This window comes from Balearica regulorum, chromosome 32 (assembly GCF_011004875.1).
Source record: "Balearica regulorum gibbericeps isolate bBalReg1 chromosome 32, bBalReg1.pri, whole genome shotgun sequence".
Taxonomy (NCBI): domain Eukaryota; kingdom Metazoa; phylum Chordata; class Aves; order Gruiformes; family Gruidae; genus Balearica; species Balearica regulorum.
Genome location: NC_046215.1, coordinates 866 through 20,677, shown reverse-complemented (window position 1 = coordinate 20,677; position 19,812 = coordinate 866). Strand labels below are relative to the sequence as shown.

At 49.9% G+C, this 19,812-nt stretch overlaps 1 long non-coding RNA gene across 1 annotated transcript; it reads left to right on the top strand.

Moving 5' to 3' along the window:
* Window positions 1–560: 560 nt before the first annotated feature.
* LOC142598902 (uncharacterized) lies at window positions 561–19,402 on the top strand. Its single transcript, XR_012832759.1, has 4 exons — window positions 561–712; window positions 2,791–2,865; window positions 19,199–19,255; window positions 19,350–19,402. It is a non-coding gene; the product is annotated as an uncharacterized LOC142598902 (long non-coding RNA).
* Window positions 19,403–19,812: the final 410 nt, after the last annotated feature.

Here is a 19,812-nt window from a genome sequence, read left to right as displayed (position 1 = left end):
CTAGCCTGTGTGTGTGGTATGTTTGTTGTGTATGTTGTCTTCTGTCTGTTAGCCCTTCCTTAGGTCTCAGCGCCCTCTTTGCGCTCAAGGGGCACGGCATGCTTCTCGTGCACCATCCCTAGGGTCTCGAATGCCCATACTCATCAGGGTAGTGCCAATCGGGTGCTTTTCTTGCATAGCAAGCTTATGGCATGGATCTGTCCTGCACGTCAGAAATTTCCGGTGGGTCCTCTTTTTGCAGCACAATACTAGGCTACGTCAGGAGCTCGGCTCTCCAGCCATCCCTTTTCAGGGACTCGATCTTGCTCCCTGCATCCTTATGTTCTTAGGTCTTGAAGCAAGCCATCTTGCTGCATCTGTCATGTCGGTTTTGACAATAGCTTCTTATTACAGGTCATCACGGTCAATTCTTTTCTGGGGTTGCTGTAGAGCTTCTTTGCCTGGGGGGTGCACCCTGTAGGTCATCTTGCTTGGCAGCCTCTCCGGTCCGGGAGTCGTTCTTCTTGCTGAGAGTTTTCTCTCATCTTGGAGTCACATCATTTGTAGTGTTGGCCTGTGTGTGTGGTGGGCATGGAGCTGCTCTGCCTGGGGGTGTTGACTCAGGGTTAGGGGGAATAGCAATAAGAGTGTACGGTTAGTGTGTCAGTATGGCCAGTCCGGAATTGTTTGGCTCTCACTCAGCATCTGGGTGACCCGTTTAATAATTTGGTGTGTTTTTTCAGATGCAGACAGGCTAGATGTGCACCAAAGAGCAGCAGAGGAGGGGAGCAGAGTGCCGTAGGAGGAAGGTGGGTCAGCTGGTGGTGTCAGAGGGAAGATGTGGCTGGTGGCTATATGACTGCATTCAGATTTGTGTGGGGTTTCTTGTTTTGAAGGTGTGAATCTGGATATGGATATGGGAGATGACTTGGGCCAGGTGAGCAGTGACTTGTGGGCTGAAGTAGTGGTTATTTTTCAGGCATTGCATTGCTGGTTAAGATACAGTTCTCCTTTGTGTTTTCTAGGTGGGGTGCGAGCATGGCAGCCCAAAATGACAGACCTCAGGTGAGGAAGCAGCTGAGGTAAAGGAGGGGGAGATGAGAATCTGTGCGGGTGGCAGTTTTGGGCACTATCTCAGCATGTGCCTCTTGCTTTGTTTTTTGCAGGTGCCGCAGGGAGCCATGGAGGGGGGAAGCAGCACGCTGATGAGCGGTCCCAGAAGGTGAGGCGGTTGTCAGTGTCTAATAGCACAGCAGTATATGGCTAACATTTCCTTCTAGTTTTGCAGGTGCTGTGTGGCCACCCCTTTGGAACCAGGTGCCTGTTTGAGGTGAGCTGGAGGAACAGTGAGGGCGATTGTGGGAGAGGTGACTTCTCACAAATGTAGGAGTAATTTTGTGTCTCTTAGTGTCTTAGGTCCACAAGCAATGACAGTGCGGTGTCCACCTCTGGAACGAGCAGGTGAGTGGAGAGCCACAGTGCTTCTGAGGGAGGGGGGTTGTTGTGGGCGAGGTTGGTGTTGACTGACTGATGCAATGCTGACTGACAGTGCTGGTTTGTTGTTTGTGTTCTGGTTTTTTATTGTAGCTGATGAAGAGGAACTGGGCAACTGCCGGAATGTCCCAATTAGCCAATATGTGGTGTTGATGTTTTTGTTGTGGATGGTTCTAGATCCCCAGCCCTCTGAAAGTTAAGTTGAGGGACCGTGGCTGGGGAGGGAGTGGGATGAGGAGGGGGCGAGTTTGAGGGTTGCAGGGGAGAGGTTTTATGGTTAGCATAGGGGAGAGGGCTGTCTGGGAGCAGCCCTCTTGAGTGGGCAAAGGGAGCGGGTTACTTGTCAACATGATGCTAGCCTGTGCCGGGCAGGGCAGTTCCAGCCTGTGTGTGTGGTATGTTTGTGTATCTTGTCTTCTGTGTCTTAGCCCTTCCTTGGGTCTCAATGCCCTCTTTGCGCTCAAGGGGCACGGCGTGCTTCTTGGGTGCCATCCCTAGGCTCTCGAATGCCTGTACTCATCAGCATAGTGCCAGTCGGGCACTTTTCTTGCATAGCAAGCTTACAGCGTGGACTGGTCTCACATGTCAGAAGTTTCGGGTGCATCGTCTTTCTGCAGCACAATACCAGGCTGTGTCGGGAGCTCAGCTGTCCAGGGACTGGGTCCCTGCATCCTTACATTCTCTAGGTCTTGAAGACAGGCTTCTTGCTGCATCCATCATCTCGTTTTTGACAGTAACATCTTACAATGGGCTGTTGTGGTCAGTTATGGGAGTGCTATAGAGAGCTTTCTCATCTGGGTGTTGCGCCCTGTAGGTCATCTTGCACGGTAACATCTCTGGTCCAGGAGTCTCTCTTCTTGCTGAGAGTTTTCTCTCATCTTGGAGTCGCATTGTTCGTAGCATTCTGTGTAATGTTGGTGTTGTGTGTCTGCAGGGCATGGAGCTGTTCTGCCTGGGTTGTCGAGTCAGGGATAGGTGGAATAGCAAAAAGAACATATGGTTAGTATCTCAATATGTCCAGGCTGCTTGGGCAAAGGTTGCATAGTTGCCTCAGAGTAGCTGTCGGCTGACTGAGCAGAGCATCATTTCCATAGTGTTCTGTGGAGATGAATGGAGCCACCTGGGATGGGGTGTTCAGGGGTAGTGAAAGCAGACTGACTCTCCAAGGTGTCAAAGGCTTGTCCCTGTGGGGATTAAAGTTTGGGGGTATTTTTAATGGTGGTCTGTAGTTGCGTTCTGGATAGTATTCCTAAGGCGAACAAGAGCTCTGGAATTGTTCAGCTATCACAGCATCCAGGTGACTTGTTAATAATTTAGGGGTTTTTTTTTCAGATGCAGAGAGAGATGCGCACTACAGAGCAGCACAGGAGGGGAGCAGAGCCCTGTAAGAAGGTGGGTCGGCTGGTGGTGTTGGAGGGAAGATGTGGCTGATGGCTATATGACTCCATTAAAATTGGTGTGTGGGTTTTTAATTTTGAAGGTGCAAAGCCAGATGTTGACGCTCTAGGATATCGGCACTGGAGGTGACTCAGGCCAGGTGAGCAGTGACTAGTGGGCTAGAGTACAGCAGTTATTTTTGCAGATGTTGCATTGCTGGTTAAGATATAGGTATCCTTTTGTTTGTGTTTTCTAGGTGGGGCGCAAGCCTCAGCGTGGCAACCTGTAAATGGCAGAGGTGGTGAGGACAAGCAGCTGAGGTAAAGGAGGGGGAGGTAGGAATTGGTGCGGGCAGGCTGCAGTTTTGGGCACTCTCTCAGCATGTGGCTTTTCCTTTGTTTTTGCAAGGTGCTGCGGGGAGCCTCGGAGGGGCGAAGCCACGTGCCGATGAACGGTCCGAGAAGGTGAGGCAGTTGTCAGTGTTTAAAAGCAGACCACTGTATGGCACCTAGTTTAAGCATTTCCCTCTGGTTTTGCAGGCGCTGCGTGGCCACGTTTGGAACTGGATGCCTGTTTGAGGTGAGCTGGAAGAGTAGTGAGGGAGATCATGGGAGCGGTGACTTCTCACCAGCATAGGAATAATTTTGTCTCCCTTGGTGTCTTAGGTGCCAGAAGCGATGACAGCTGCAGTGTGCGTCTCTGGAACGAGCAGGTGAGTAGAAAGACACGGTGCTTCTGAGGAGGGGGAACGTTGTGGGCAAGGTTGGTGTTGACTGGTGTGATGGTGACTGATGGCACTGTTTGGTTGGTTGTTTTGAGTTTTTTATTGTAGATGATGAAGAGGAACCTGGCAACTGCAGGAATGTCCCAGTTAGCCGATGTGTGACATACACGTTGTTTGTTGTGGATGGATTCAGATCTCTGGCCCTCTGAAAGCTAAGTTGAGGGACTGTACCTGGGGAGGGAGTGGGATGAGGAGAGGGCAAGTCTGGGGGTTGCAGGGGAGAGGTTTTTATGGTTAGCGTAGGGGAGAGGGCTGTCTGGAAGCAGTCCCCTTTGGGCAGGCCAAGGGAGTGGGTTACTTGTCAGCACCATGCTAGACTGTGCCAGGCAGGGCAGCTCCGGCCTGAGTCTGAGTTGTTGTGCGTCTTGTCTTCTGTGTCTTAGCCTTTCCTTGGGTCTCAATGCTCTCTTTGCACTCAAGAGGCATGATATGCTGCTCAGGTGCCATCCCTAGGGTCTCTAATGCCTCTACTCATCAGCATAGTGCCAATCGGGTGCCGCTTCTCTTGCATAGCAAGCTCTACAGCATGGATCGATCTTGCATTTTTGGAAGTTTCTGCCTGGTCCTCTTCTTGCAGCCTCTTCCTAGGCTGTGTCAGGAGCACTGCTCTCTAGCCATCTCTTTTCAGGGACTGGGGCTTCTTCCCTGCCTCCTGATGTTTGTAGGTCTTGAAGACCGGCTTCTTGCACATCCATCGTCTCAGGTCTGACCATAACTTTTTATAATGGGCCATCACACTCCATTCTTTTCTGGGAGTGCCATAGAGCTTCCTCGCCAAGGCATTGTGCCCTGTAGGTCGTCTTGCTCAGCAGCATCTCTGGTCCAGGAGTTGTTCTTAGTTTTCTCTCATCCTTGAGTCATGTTGTTTGTAGCATTCTGTGTAGTGTTGGTCTGTGTGTGGTGGGCATGGAGCTGCTGTGCCTGGGGGTGTCAAGCCAGGATTAGGTGGAATAGCATTAAGAGTGTGTGGTTAGTATGTTTATATGCCCAGTCTGGAATTGTTTAGTTCTCGCTTGGCATCTGGGTGACTTGTTTTAATAATCTGGTGTCTCTTTCAGATGTGGCCAGGCTAGATGTGTGCTGCAGAGTACCATAAGAAGGTGGGCTGGCCAGTGGTGTTGGAGGTAAGATGTGGCTGGTGGTTAGATGACTACATTAAAATTAACGTGTGTGGCTTTTTTTTATTTTTGAAGGTGTCAGGTAATGAGCGAAGCAGCATATTGGCACTGGAGCTGACTCAGGCCAGGTGAGCGGTGACTAGTGGGCTGAAGTGGCAGTTATTTTTCAGGTGTCACATTGCTGGCTAAGTTAAAGGTATCCTTTTGTTTGTGTTTTCCAGGTGGGGCGCAAGCATCAGCGTGGCAACATGTAAATGGCAGAGGTGGTGAGGACGAGTGGCTGAGGCAAAGAAGGGAGAGGTAGGAGTTGCCGCAGGTAGGCTGCGGTTTTGGGCACTCTCTCAGCACGTGGCTTCTGCTTTGTTTTTGGCAGGTGCCACAGGGAGCCTCGGAGGGGCGAAGCTGTGCGCCAATGAGCGGTCTGAGAAGGTGAGGCGATTGTCAGTGTCTAAAAGCACAGCGCTGTACGGCACCTAGTTGGAGCATTTCCCTCTGCTTTTGCAGGCGCTGTGTGGCCACGTTTGGAACGTGGATGGAGATGGTATAGAATAAAGGGTAGATACCATCTAGTTTTGGCTGGGACAGAGTTAAATTTTGCAGGAGCTGGGATGGAACACAGCCAGGACAGGCAACCCAAACTAACTAAAGGGGTATTACATAGCCTAAGCTGTCATGCTCAGCATAAAAGGGGGCTAGATGAGAGGGGTAGCACAGCTCCTGGATGGCCTGAGCGTGCAGCTCTCAGGGGAGAGGACGTGCGTCCAGGAAGCCTGGTGGGAGAGGAGCGTCGAGGTACCCGCCACCCGCTCTCGGGTGTGCGAGGGTCGGGCAGCTGGCACTGCAGAGGAGGAAACGCCACCAGTTGCCAGCAGCGCATTGTTGTGCATTCTGGTGGTAACTGGTGGTCGCTGTGGAGGGGAAACGCGCAGTAGATGTATGCGGTACAGCAGCTGAATGAAGTGGTTGGGTGATGCTCTGGTGGGGCCTGGCTGGTGCTGTTGGACCTACCCCTTGACAATTGTATCCTGTGGCAGGGGGAAATGGGGAGAAAACGGGAGAAAACAGAAACAGAGAGGGGAGTGGGCAGAAACACAGGGGAAATGGGAAAATTAGAAGGAAAATGAGGAAAAAAGGAGTGGAAAAAAATGGTGGTGGAAGAGAAAAATGAGGATTCTGGGTCAGATGAGGTACAATTTGGGGCAAGAAAAGCAAAATGGCAAAACAGAGTTTGTGAAAAGGGCAGAAAAAAACCCCCAGCTAAACTAGAGGAAAAGCCAGGAAGGACGTGGGCCAAAACCAGGCAGAATGGGGAAAAGGGGTCAGTGGTGGGAAGCGGGGGGCAGTGGGGGCACTTGTGCATCAGCCATGGGTCAGGCCTGGAGGTGCTGACAGAGGGGCTGAGGCTGGTGCCTCTGGTGAGGGGGGATGATGGGGATACCCCCCCCAGCCCCTGAACACACCAGTATGGCCCCATACTGCCCACCCCCTGTCCCAGTACTAGCCTGGCACTCCCCATATGATGCCCAGCGTGAGCCACAGCTCTCCAAGCACCCATCCCAGTGTGGGCTCCAGTGCACCCAGTACCAGATCATCCTGAGCTGCAGCTGTCTGAGTCAGGTCCCAGTATGGACCCCAGCACTCCCTCTGTAGCACCAGTGCTCCCAGTACAATGCCAGCCTGGGCTGCAGATGTCTCAGTACAATCCCCATATGGGCCCAGTGCTTCCAGTATACACCCCAAGGCTGCTAGTGCAGTTCCCGTGCACTCACAGTGCTCCCAGCATTCCCAGTACGACTCCACCGCACATAACCAATAGGCGGTTTCTATTCCACCCTACCCTGGCATTCCCTTGGGCTGGGTCCCAAAACCCACACACTTCCTCCCACATTCTCCCCCAGGCAAGCTCAGAGAGGCAGGATGAGCGGGGGGGACCCCAGGTGCCTCCAGGGGGGGCAAGGAAGGGTGAGGGGGGCAGCTGCCCCATGGGTCACTACAAGCAGGGACCCTCTGAGAGGCCAGTCCCTGGATCCCACCAGCTCCCATTACCAAACAACCAGGAAAAAACTCCTTAACACTAATGTAATATTAAAGAGCAGGCATTCTCTATTATGGCAACGGATGCACAGGGGATAGCTCCACCTAGCGCACCTACCTTAAAACAAAAGTTCATCTTTTATATACCTTAAAGACATGAATATTCATAGATTTTCCAAGAAGTCTCTGCCTATCTACTACATTTATGTAACGCTGGTGTTGCAAAACTGCAGTACATGTGCGTAGGGGTCGTCGGTGGTCTTTTGGGGAGTTAGCCCCCTACTCCTTTTTCCCTTTTACGGTCACGAGTCTCGAGGACAATTTCTTCTTCTTGGATGTTTCCCAACTCTGTCATCCGGCCAAGCTGTTCTTCCTTATTGACCCTGTTTGGGCAATTCTGCCAGGATGGTTCTCTTCTCAAGGTTAGGATATCTTCTCCGTACACATTAATTGCTCATAGGCCTTGTTAAATTCAAAGCTAATTGTTGCTCAGTAAAAGAATTTCTCAACATTTCCCCCCTTTGAGACTTCCAAAGTAAGATCTCTTTGGGAGTTTCACCTAGATGGCATAATTGTGATAATATCATCTTTGACTCTCAGGTACACACAATTGGGTACAACACCATGCGATTAAGGGTAAACATTGAATCATGATACAACGTAATATACCCACGACAACTGTAGCTATGATTACTACAAACAATTCCTTCAGCCAGGTTAGGTTTGGTAGCCATGAGGTTAACCAATTCCACCACGAGTGGGAAGACTCCTTTAGTTTTTCCCACTCTTCCACTGCCCTCTCAATCAAATTGATTCCTTTCTGGTGGGTCTTGTGTTGGGTTTGCCTGGCAAGGTTGTGGTAGCGGGGGGGGCTGCAGGGGTGGCTTCTGTGAGAAGCTGCCGGAAGCTTCTCCTGTGTCTGATAGAGCCAATGCCAGCCGGCTACAAGACTGATCCGCCGCTGGCCAAGGCCAAGCCAATCAGCACCTCTGTGAGAACATAGTTAAGAGAAAAACAGCTAGAGAGAGCTTTTGCAGCTGGAGACAGGAGTGAGAAGATGTAAGGAACTCTGCAGACACCAAGGTCAGTGCAGGAGGAGGGGCAGGAGGTGCTCCAGGTGCCGGAGCAGCGGTCCCCCTGCAGCCCATGGTGAAGACCATGGTGAAGCAGGCTGTCCCCCTGCAGCCCATGGCGGAAAGATGAGGGGGTGTAGAGATTCCACGTGCAGTCCCTGGAGGCCCCCACACCGGAGGAGGTGGAGGCACCTGAAGGAGGCTGTGGCCCCGTGGGAAGCCCACACTGGAGCAAGCTCCTGGCAGGACCTGTGGACCCCTGGAGAGAGGAGCCCACGCCAGAGCAGGTTTGCTGGCAGGACTTGTGACCCCGTGGGGGACCCACGCTGGAGCAGTCTGCTCCTGAAGGTCTGCACCCCGTGGGAGAGACTCACGTTGGAGCAGTTTGTGAAGGACTGTAGCCCGTGGGAGGGACCCTACACTGGAGCAGGGGAAGGATGAGAGGAGTCCTCCCCTGAGGAGGAAGAAGCGGCAGAAACACCGTGTGATGAACTGACCGTAATCCCCATTCCCTGTCCCCCTGTGCCGCTGAGGGGGGGCGGAGGTTGAAGCTGGGAGTGAAGTTGAGCCCGGGAAGATGGGAGGGGTGGGGGGAAGTGTTTTAAGATTGGATTTTATTTCTCATTCCTCTACTCGGTTTTGCTTAGTAATAAATTAGATTAATTCCCTAAGGGCAGTCTGTTTTGCTCGTGACGCTAACTAGTGAGCGATCTCTCCCTGTCCTTATCTGGACCCACAAGCTTTTCGTTCTACTTTTTCTCCTCTGTCTAGAGAAGGAGGGGAGTGCTAGAGGGGCTCTGGTGGGCACCTGGCCCTCAGCCAGGGTCAACCCAGCCTAGGGGGGGTCAGGCGATGGCCCCCTGTTCCTGCTGGGCTCCAGCTGTGGGTTGGGGCTGGAGGAGCCCCAGGTGGGGGCAGTGAGGCTGATGGCCACGGCCCCTCCCTATAAAGGGCTGCCGGCGTGCAGGGGCTGCTGTGAGCCGAGGGAGGAGCGGAGGCGGCGCCGGGCTGCGGCTGCACGGAGGGAGAAGGTGAGCGGGGCAGCGGGATGGACCGGCGGGTCCCGGGGAAAGCCCCGAGGAGGGGCGGGGGGGCGGCGGAGTCTTTGTCACAGAGGGGAGGGGGGCTGCCCGGAGCCGGGCGGCGGGTGGGGGGGGTGCGCGCCGTGTCGGAGCCGGGCGGGGAGACCGGCCGGAGCTTGCGGGGGGGAGCGCTGGCCATGCAGCCCGGAGCCGCGCTGCGGAGCTCGGTGCCGCCGTCGCGGCTCGGCGGGGCTTTCAGGTGAGTCGGCGCCGGGGACGGGACGGTGTCCCCGCAGGGTCGGGAAGCACGGAAGGCTGCCTCCCGCGGCATGTATGGAGCTGTAGTCTCACAGCACTCGGCTGATACGCGGTGTTTGCCAGTGCGTGCCGGCAGGTGTCGTTTCCCCCTGTGGAACAGGCACTGTCTGCCTCTCACCTCAACAAACATGCTCTAGATCTGGTTATCCCGCACAGCTGCTCCCAGCTCCAGCACTTCCCCCGTAGCCACAGACTCTGCCCAACCCTGTCTTCATGTCAGCAAGCTGGCCCTCAAAGATACTTTATCGCGCCATAAATGCTGGTGTCATTAGCATCACTTTGGAGAAAACAGCGGTGTCTCCAAAAGCTCCTCCAGAAGAAGGGGTTGCTGCTTCAGGAGAGCTACGGTCGTCACTGTGGATAAGAGTTGCTGGTTGTTTCCCTCTCCCAGAGGCAGCGGTGAGGGCTCAGTTGTCAGTTCCTCTCTGGGGATGTTGTTTGCTGCAACAACCTGTAAACAAACTGGCTTGAAGTGGCCAGAAGCATTAAATGTAGTACTCTGGGACATTAGAAACACACCGAGGCAACCAGTGGGTGTATCTCCAGTAGAAGTTTTATTTGGGAGAATTTTAGCAGTACCTGGAACTTATATTCCAGCAAAAACAAGCCTTTTGGATGGAGATGAACAGGTAACTCAATATTTGTTTCATTTGCAAAATTCTTTTTTTTGCAATTACAAAATCATGCTTATTGGTATCAAGGGATAACACCTGAAATTCTGGTACACAATATTCAACCAGGGGATAAAATGTATATACAGAATTTTAAACAGAAAAATAGATTTGAGCCCAAACGGGAAGGACCTTAGATGGTGTTATTAACCTCCTTTTATGCTGTAAAGGTACAAGGAAAAGAGACATGAATCCATCACTCACGTGCATAAAGATTCCCCGACGGAATGAAAATCAACGCGCCGCTGTATTTGCCGATACCTTGCGGACAAAGTTCATCCTGCAATACAGATACGTACTTACAAATGGAACCATAATACGATATAGTAATACTAGTCTCCGGGAGCAAACCTTTTGTAAAGTTTGGGGAGCTAAGAATGCAAAAGGGGAAAATATTGTACTAGATAGCGATACTGAGATTGTACGGAATCCTTTTTTTAATCCTGATGTTTTTCTAGAATTTTGTGTTGGATTTGTGACGGAAGATCTCGAGAATGGAAAGGAACCATTAAGAAGTTATACATAGAATACGTATCCATATCACACGTACACATACGAGCCGCAAACAGGAACGGGAACCTGGTGCGTCAACCATCATTTATGGGTAATGACAGAGGGTAAACACAATGATTGGTGTTGTATCAATTTGAATCTGACGAGTCCGTTCTTTTTTGTAACGTATTACGTTATCAAAGATGGGTTTAGGAATTTTCCAGTAGCACACGATTATGATTTTCCAGGGGGTTTTCAAGCCGGCATTTCTGATACTGACAAAATAACGACCAAATCTAGATCAAGTAAATGAAGTTTAACTTTTTGGTTAAATAACGCTCACGTTTCTTTAATGAAGTCCTTTGCAAAGCATCTGAATTTTACTGAATGTCGGCTTTGTGCATCTTTACCGAAATCTGTAGATCGTGGATTTGAATTAATTGGTATTCCAATTCTGAAGGATTCAGTTTGGGAAAAGTTTTGGAGAAATACTTCTGTAATGACTAAATATGAAGAGCAAATATTAAACATCAAAATTCCTCCTTTAGACGAATATCATAACATCCTCTGCGTAGAGAGACGTTACGCCCCAGAGAGTCGGACTCGGCAGTTTTGTCTTAACCACGCTTTTATGGGAAGTCGGACTAAATGTAACACAACTAATCATATTAAATCTCGCTCGAGCTGGGCCCGGAGGGGACCAAAGGCATCGGGAGTATTTCGGTCATGTAGCGACAAAGCTTATAAAGCACTTGAGCCACGTCAGGGAGGAATTTGCACTCTAGGATCGGTAACTGTGGATTTACGAATTCTCCCTAAAACTACAGAAGTTCTAATCTGGCATCGCACCTTTTTAACTCGTGTTAAAAGGACCGATAACCCATTAATAGAAAAGCCCTCAGGATTTCATTTTTTTCTCCAATGGTTCGTACCATTTTTAGGAGTGAGCGAACTGGAAAAAGCAATTTTAAACATAGAAATTGAAAAACCGGCAAACTATGCCGCTCGTGGGTTAACCACCTTGCAAATTGAAATTGCAGAACTCCCAACGATTACCCTACGAAATCGTACGGCCTTAGATACGATGTTAGCATCACAAGGTGGAGTTTGCACAACGCTAAATGCGAGTCATTGCACGTGTATAGATCATTCAGGGGAATTATTGACTGACATACATAAAATCTGGGAAATTAGTTCTCAAATGCGACGAGTACAAAGAGACAATACATCTCAGAGTTTTACCGATACCGTGTCGGGGTCGACTTCTCGGGTTCCCGATCTATCTGCGTGGCTCAAAAAGGCACCTGCTGTAGCAGCCTTAGCGATCATAGGGATTGTATGAGTAATAGTGATTTTTCAATGTCGTATCACCTGTTTTTCTAGTATAGTAGCAAAATTGCGAGTAGCTTGGAGATATAAATAATTGCAGGGATGCAACGAAAACAAACGGAGGGAACTGTAAAAGATATAGAAGCTTAGCTAGAATAAAACTTTTGTTAACTAGAAAGCTGCTTAAGGCCTAGAACTGTTTCAAAGCCTATAATCGTGGGAAAGGGGTTTCTAACCAAGGTAATAGATAATGAAGCTAACTGACCACAGCAAGGTACAATGCCGCTACGTTCCACGTACAGTCCCTACCCAACCGGACAATAGGCCCGGGAATATTAATCTTACGAAGTTGTTACAGACAGGCGTATCCACGGCAAGGATACCGCGCACGCCTGCAAGAAGAGGCTCATCCGGCAAACGCGGGTGCGTGACCGCCGCCGACCACCAGAGACCCCTGAGGACCACTGACTCGAATCACTGAGCAGGCGTGACGGGGAGGAGAATATGGAAATGGATTCCAAGAAATTATTATCATAGGATTGCCTTTTCTTGGAAAATAATGAATATGTATATTTTGATTCTGTATAACCTGTGTGTTGGTAATCACCCGGATGCACGTTTGATGGAGCCGTTTCCCCCGTGCATCCAGCACTGCAGTAAAGCAAACTTAGGGTAACTCACCTCTGGTAGATTTAACAAATCTGTTTTCCTCTCCCTATTTTTTATTCCTCCCTCCGTACCCAGTCACTTTTTAAAGTTTTATGTTTCCTTCTATTCATCTCCCTGTCCCTTTTTTAATATTTCTGTCTTTCTTGTATCCCATCAGTTTTTAAATTTTCTTTCCACATTGTCCTCTACCCATCTTCCCGTCCCTATGTTTTATTTCTTGTACTCACTTGCTTTTTAAAATTCCTTCTACATCTCTCTGTCTCCCTTTCTTGATTTTTTTCAATTGTTTTCTATGTTCCTTGTAGTCCATTGCTATTTAATTTCTCTTTCAACAACTCCCTTTATCCATCTCCCTTTCCCTAAATTTTACTTCATCCCTTTCTTCTGTATACCCCACCACTTTTTAAATTTTCTTTCCATGTTTCCTTCTATTCTCATCCCCATTCTTACTTTTTTCTTCTTTCTCACATTTCTTGTAGCCTATCGCTTTTAAAAATTTCTACATCTCCCTCTATCCGACGCCCCGTCTCTATTTTTTAATTCCTCCTTCTCTGCCCTCTACACGGTCGCTTTAAACATTTTCAGTGTCTCCATTTATTGAGTTTCCCATACTCGGTCTATTTTTTCGTCGCATATCTCGTCGATTTTTACTTTTGCGCACATGCTATTTTCCCCCCGTTCTTAGTTATTTTATTCTCGTCTTTCCTTAAAGCTGTCGCACTTAAAATTTTCTTTCTACGTCTAAGTTTATTTGCTGTGACGTCCCTATTTTTTGTTTTCCCATCTGCCCTATACCTCATCGCTTTTAAAATTTTTTCAACGTCCGCTTTAACCAATTCTGCCTTATTTGTTTCTCGTCCGTCCTGTACCCTGTTGCTTTTGAAATTTTCTTCCTATGTCTCTCTGTATTTTTCTCCCTATTCTTATTTTGTAACTTTTCCTTTTCTTTCCTTAATGCCTCTGCTTTTATCATTTGCTTCCTCTGTGTGTCTCCATCACCCTACCCTTATTTTTTTTTGTGTGTCTTTCCTTAATACCTTTGCTTTTAAAATTTTCTTTCTATGCCTACTTTAACCCATTCACTGTCTTTATTTTTAAATTTTTTCCCATCTGTTCTGAACACCGTTGCTTTTTCCATTTTCATCCCACATCTACTTTTATCGAGCTCCCTATCCATATTTTTTAAATTTATTGCCATCTGTCACATACCCTGTTGCTTCTTAAATTGTATTTCCTTGTCAGCATCTATTTTTTACCATATCCTCATTTTAAAATTTTTTCTTGCCTGGCTTAATGCCATCCCTTATTATGTTTTCTTTCCATGACAACTTTTATGTTTGACATCTGGTTTTTTTATTGTTTTCTTGTCTTTCCCGTACTCCATCGCACTCCAAGTTTTCTGTTTAAGTCTTTATTTATTTAGCTTTCCGTCCCATTCGTAATTTTCCTCCCACATTTCCCGTACCGCAACTTTTAAAATTTCATTTCCGTGCGTGCCAGTTTTGGATGGGATAGGGTCAGTTTCCTTCACGGTAGCCGGTACGGGGCTACGTTTCGGATTCGTGCCAAAAACAGCGTCCATACTACAGCGGCGTGTTAATTATCGCCAATATTTTGTTAATAGCGTGTTAATATCGCCGATATTTTGTTCTAGCTACTTGCCTGTTCATAAGGGCGTTTATGTAGAGTTTCTGATGCATGTTTCTAATTTTCCATGGTTTTCTGGCGCTTTCTCTCCTTTGGGACTCATCTAGTTCTGTTAAGGGAGTCAGTAGGGGAAACCGTCGAGGTTAGTTGACAACTTACAGTAAGTAGTTTACTCTTCAGCCAGATATATTTTTGAGAAGGGATTCTCACAAGATCTATTCCAGCTTCATCATTCAGTCTTATCCAGAACATAGTTCTGGTAGAAGTTAGGCAGTACCTGTGGTCTCACTCAAAATGATGCATAAGCCCAGAGCATTTTAGGGTTTTTATAGCAAACTAACAGACATAATTTTCAACAACAATATTGTCATTGCATTTAATTAACTACTTTCCTACAAGATTTAGTATTCCATTTATCTTTTTCTGTATATAGCCTAGAAAAATTAAAACTAATTACATACCTGGTCACATTACCAATACGATTGATGGAGTTGCAGTGAAAGAGCGTGTATTGATGTTTCTGACAAGAGCTGTTTTCTCTATTCAGCACTTAGCATGCCCTAAACTCAAGACAGGTAAGAAAATCTACTGCTGCTCCTCCGGCCACTTTTAAGCCTTGTGGTAGTCGGCCCCTCCCCTTTCCCAGGGGATGGTGGGAAGGATGGTGGGTGGGGCCCAGGGTATATGAACTGCAGGCCTCTGCCAGGGAGCTCAATCTGCTTCTGGGCTTCTCTGGTGTCAGTGCTGTGCTGGTCCTTCAGTCAATGGCAGCTTTAGCATCAGTTTGGCTCTTTGGGTAGATGCATCAGAGATAAAAGCTTTGGGACCAGTCAAGGTTAAGCAGTGTATTTAAAAGAAAGTATGCTTTATGCAGATTTGGAGGTTTTTTCATTTATGATTTCTCAGGTCAGTATTTTTGTATTGAGCATTCAGAGGTTTGTAAGATCATTTAATAACATGTATTTCTTTTTTTTTTTCAAGGTTTGTTGTATTTTACTGGAATTCCTGACTTTACAGAAGATGCAACCTTGGATTTTTTCCGGTTTTCCTGTAAGCTATATAACGTGCCAGTAGTATTTCTCTTAATAGGACCAATGATGAGATTATCTAGCGGGGTTTAGGGTAAGCATCTTGCATGTATTTGTTCACGTGGCTTTAGCATTTCTCAAGAAAGCAGCAGACATGTAAGGTATAGCGTCTTTCAGGCGACAGGACGGCTCACTGCTTTTCCCGATCATCTGCGGAGTACCGTGCTGTTCCTAGAACCTTTGCGGCTCGCTGCAGGCTTCTCGTAGATTATAAGCATCAGGACTTTGTTGATTTTGCAGGCCCATAGCTTGCAGGAAGACAGAAGGTAAGAGTTGCCTGCAGAATGCAGGGTAAGGCTTCGAGGAGCGGCCGACACAGGGGGTTTGGGGGTGCAAATACAAGGCAAGAGCTGTCGGGAAGGAGCAGGGTTCCTTCTCACAGTTCAGGAGAAGAGAAGGAGTTTCTAAAGTTTTGGGACTGAGGGACAGTTGTGAAGGAGGAGGGCTCATCACCCGTTCTCAGATAAGTTTTACCGTTGGATTTGGGTGCCACCGAGGTCTATTCTAGCTCAGTCTCATCGCAGCCAACCGGAGGTACGACAATACCGAGACGTGCGGTGTAAGCTCTCCGGCCCTCAGCACGGCCACAAGCGGAGCCGAATGTCAGAAGAGCCTCATCTTGCGAAGCATGGGGTAGGTCAAAGTATACCCTCCTGAACTCTGAAGTCTCTGCTTCCCTGTACCTTCTGCTTTCTTTATTCCCTGGCTTAATTTTTGCATCCATCCCTTCACTGTCCATCTGGATGTCACAGTCACTTAGAGACACGGACTAGGCACTTATTTCCAGTGCAGGCTCGAGCGACCGTATTCCCCGGAATTTCACAGTGGAGAGGATGCGTATCACCTGCGCTCGTAACAGTCTCCAGCTAGGGATCTGTCTTTTATCATGGTCCTGATACACAAGCTTTTTCTATTTTCACCTTCTTTGGTAAGTGAACGACGAGGCTTGCAGTAGTACCGGTCACAGCAGTTATGTTCTGTTGTTCTTGGAAGCATTTAAGGTTAGTGTAGAGGAGGGGGCTGTCTGGGAGCAGTCCTCTTTGGGCAGTCAAAGGGAGCGGGTTGCTCATCAGCACGATGCTAGACCGGGCAGGGCAGTTCCAGCCTGTGTTATGTCTGTGTATCTTGTCTTCTGTGTCTTAGCCTTTCCTCGGGTCTCAACGCCCTCTTTGCGCTCAAGAGGCACGGCGTGCTTCTCGGGCGCCATCCCTAGGCTCTTGGATGCCTTTGCTCATCGGCATCATGCCAGTCGGGCGCTTCTTTGTTCGCCTAGCGAGCTTACAGTGTGGATCGTTCTTGCATCTCGGAAGTTTCCGGTGGGTCATCTTTTTGCAGCCTAGTCCTGGGCTGATCGGGAGCTCTGTTCTCCAGCCATTCCTTTGCAGGGACCGAGGCTTCTTCCCTGCATCGTTGAATTCTTAGGTCTTGAAGAGAGGCTTCTTGCTGCATCCCTCGCCTCGGTTTTGACAGTAACTTCTTATAACGGGCCATCTCCATCCATTCTTTTCTGGCGTTGCCACAGAGCTTCCTCGCCTGGGCGTCGCACCCTGTAGGTCGCCTTGCTCGGCAGCCTCTCCGGTCCGGGAGTCCTTCTTCTCGCTGAGAGTTTTCTCTCATTTGGGAGTCGTGTTGTTTGTAGTGTTCTGTGTAGTCTTGGTCCGTGTGTGTGCGTCTTGGGTGTGGAGCTGCTTTGCCTGGGTTGCCGAGTCAGAGTTGGGTGGAATAGCAATAAGGGTACAGTTAGTGTGTTGATACGGCCAGACTACTCGGGCAAAGGTAGCGTAGTCGCCTCGGGTCGAGCAGCCGTCCGCAGGCCGCACGGAGCGTCACTTCCATAGTGTGCTGTGGAGATGATGGGAGCCACCTGGGAGGGGCAGTTCAGGGGTACTGAAAGCAGATTGAACCTCCAAAGTGTCGAACGCTTGTCTGTTTGGGGGTGTCTTTTAATGGGGGTGTGTAGTTTGGGCTCTAGATGGTATTCCTAAATGGAAACAAGAGCTCTGGAATTGTTTGGCGCTCACTCAGCATCTGGGTGACTAGTTTAATTATTTTGGGGTTTTTTTTCAGATGCAGAGAGACAAGATGCACACCAAAGAGCAGCAGGGGAGGGGAGCGGAGCGCCCCGTAAGAAGGTGGGTCGGCCAGTGGCGTCAGAGGGAAGACGTGAACTGGTGGCTCTATGACGCCATTAAGACTTGTGGGGTTATTATTTTGAAGGTGCAAAGCTGGATATTGGCCCCGTAGTATATGGACGCAGGAGATAACTCGGGCCAGGTGAGCAGTGACTAGCGGGCTGAAGTACAGCAGTTATTTTTCAGGTGTTGCATTGCTGGTTAAGATTCAGGTATCCTTTGTTTATTTTTCCTAGGTGTGGCGCAAGGACGGCAGCCCAAAACGATGGAAGCCAGGCGAGCGAGCGGCCGAGGTCGAGGAGGGGGAGGTAGGAATCGTTGCAGGTAAGCCACAGTTTTGGGCAGTGTCTCAGCATGTGCCTCGTGCTGGTTTTTTTGCAGGTGCCGCAGGGAGCCTCGGAGGGGCGAAGCCACGTGCCGACGAGCGGTCCGAGAAGGTGAGGCGCTTGTCAGTGTCTAATAGCACAGTAGTATACGGCAACTAGTTTGAGCGTTTCCTTCTGGTTTTGCAGGCGCTGTGCGGCCACCCCTTTGGAACGGGATGCCCACTTGAGGTGAGCCGGAGGAACGGCGAGGGCGATCGTGGGAGCGGTGACTTCTCACAAACACAGGAGTAATCTTGTGTCTCTTGGCGTCTTAGGTGCCACAAGCGAGGACGGCCGCCGTGTCCGTCTCTGGACCGAGCAGGTGAGCGGAGAGCCACGGTGCTTCTGAGGAGGGAGGTGGTGTGGGCGAGGTTGGTGTTGGCTGGTGCAATGCTGACTGACGGCACTGCTTTGGTGGTTATTTTGTTTGTTTTTACTGTAGATGATGAAGAGGCACCGGGCAAGTGCTGGAACTTCCCAGTTAGCCAACGTGCGATGTGCACGTTGTTGTTTCTCGTGGATGGTTTGAGATTCCCCGGCCCTCTGCAAGCTAAGTTGAGGGACCGTGGCCGGGGAGGGCGCGGGCTGAGGAGGGGGCAAGATTGGGGGTTGCAGGGGAGGGGTTTTATGGCTAGCGCAGGGGAGAGGGCTGTCGGGGAGCAGTCCTCTTTGGGCAGTCAAAGGGAGCGGGTTGCTCATCAGCACGATGCTAGACTGGGCAGGGCAGTTCCAGCCTGTGTTATGTCTGTGTATCTTGTCTTCTGTCTTAGCCTTTCCTTGGGTCTCAACGCCCTCTTTGCGCTCAAGGGGCACGGCGTCCTTCTCGGGCGCCATCCCTAGGCTCTCGACTCCCGGTACTTGTCGGCGTTGCGCCAGTCGGGCGCTTCTTTGTTCGCCTAGCAAGCTTACGGCATGGATCATTCTTGCATCTCGGAAGTTTCCGGCGGATCCTCTTTTTGCAGCCTAGTCCTGGGCTGCATTGGGAGCTCTGCTCTCCAGCTGTCCATTCTCAGGGACCGGGGCTTCTTCCCTGCATCCTTACATTCTTAGGTCTTGAAGACGGGCTTCTTGCCGCATCCATCATCTCGGTTTTGACCGTAACTTCTTCTAACGGGCTATCACAGTCCACTCTTTTCTGGGGTTGCCACAGAGCTTCCTCACCTGGGCGTTACGCCCTGTAGGTCGCCTTGCTCAGCAGCCTCTCCGGTCCGGGAGTCCCTCTTCTCGCTGAGAGTTTTCTCTCACTTGTGAGTCGTGTTGTTTGTAGCGTTCTGTGTAGTCTTGGTCCATGTGTGTGTGTCTTGGGTATGGAGCTGCTCTGTCCAGGGGTTTCGAGTCAGGGTTAGGTGGACTAGCAATCAGAGGGTACGGTTAGTGTGTCAGTATGGTCAGTGTGGAATTGTCTGGCTCTCGCTCAGCATCTGGCTGACTTGTTTAATCATTTGGGGTTTTTTCAGATGCAGAGAGAGAAGATGCGCACCAAAGAGCAGCAGGGGAGGGGACGGAGTGCCGTAAGAAGGTGGGTCGGCCAGTGGCGGTGGAGGGAAGATGTGGCAGGTGGCTCTATGACTCCATTAAGATTTGTGTGTGGTTTTTTATTTGGAAGGTGCGAAGCTGGATGAGGACCCCATAGGACACGGACACGGGAGGTGACTCGGGCCAGGTGAGCAGCGACTAGCGGGCTGAAGTACAGCAGTTATTTTTCAGGCGTTGCATTGCTGTTTAAGATACAGGTATCTTTTGTCTGTGTTTTCTAGGTGGGGCGCAAGGACGGCAGCCCAAAATGACGGAGGCCAGGCGAGCGAGCGGCCGAGGTCAAGGAGGGGGAGGTAGGAATTGTTGCAGGTAAGCCACAGTTTTGGGCAGCGTCTCAGGGTGTGCCTCTTGCTCTGTGTTTGGTTTTTTTCGCAGCTTGCACAGGGAGCCTCGGAGGGGCGAAGCCACGTGCCGACGAGCGGTCCGAGAAGGTGAGGCGCTTGTCAGTGTCTAACAGCGCAGTAGTATACGGCAACTAGTTTGAGCGTTTCCTTCTGGTTTTGCAGGCGCTGTGCGGCCACCCCTTTGGAACGGGATGCCCACTTGAGGTGAGCCGGAGGAACGGCGAGGGCGATCGTGGGAGCGGTGACTTCTCACAAACACAGGAGTAATCTTGTGTCTCTTGGCGTCTTAGGTGCCACAAGCGAGGACGGCCGCCGTGTCCGTCTCTGGACCGAGCAGGTG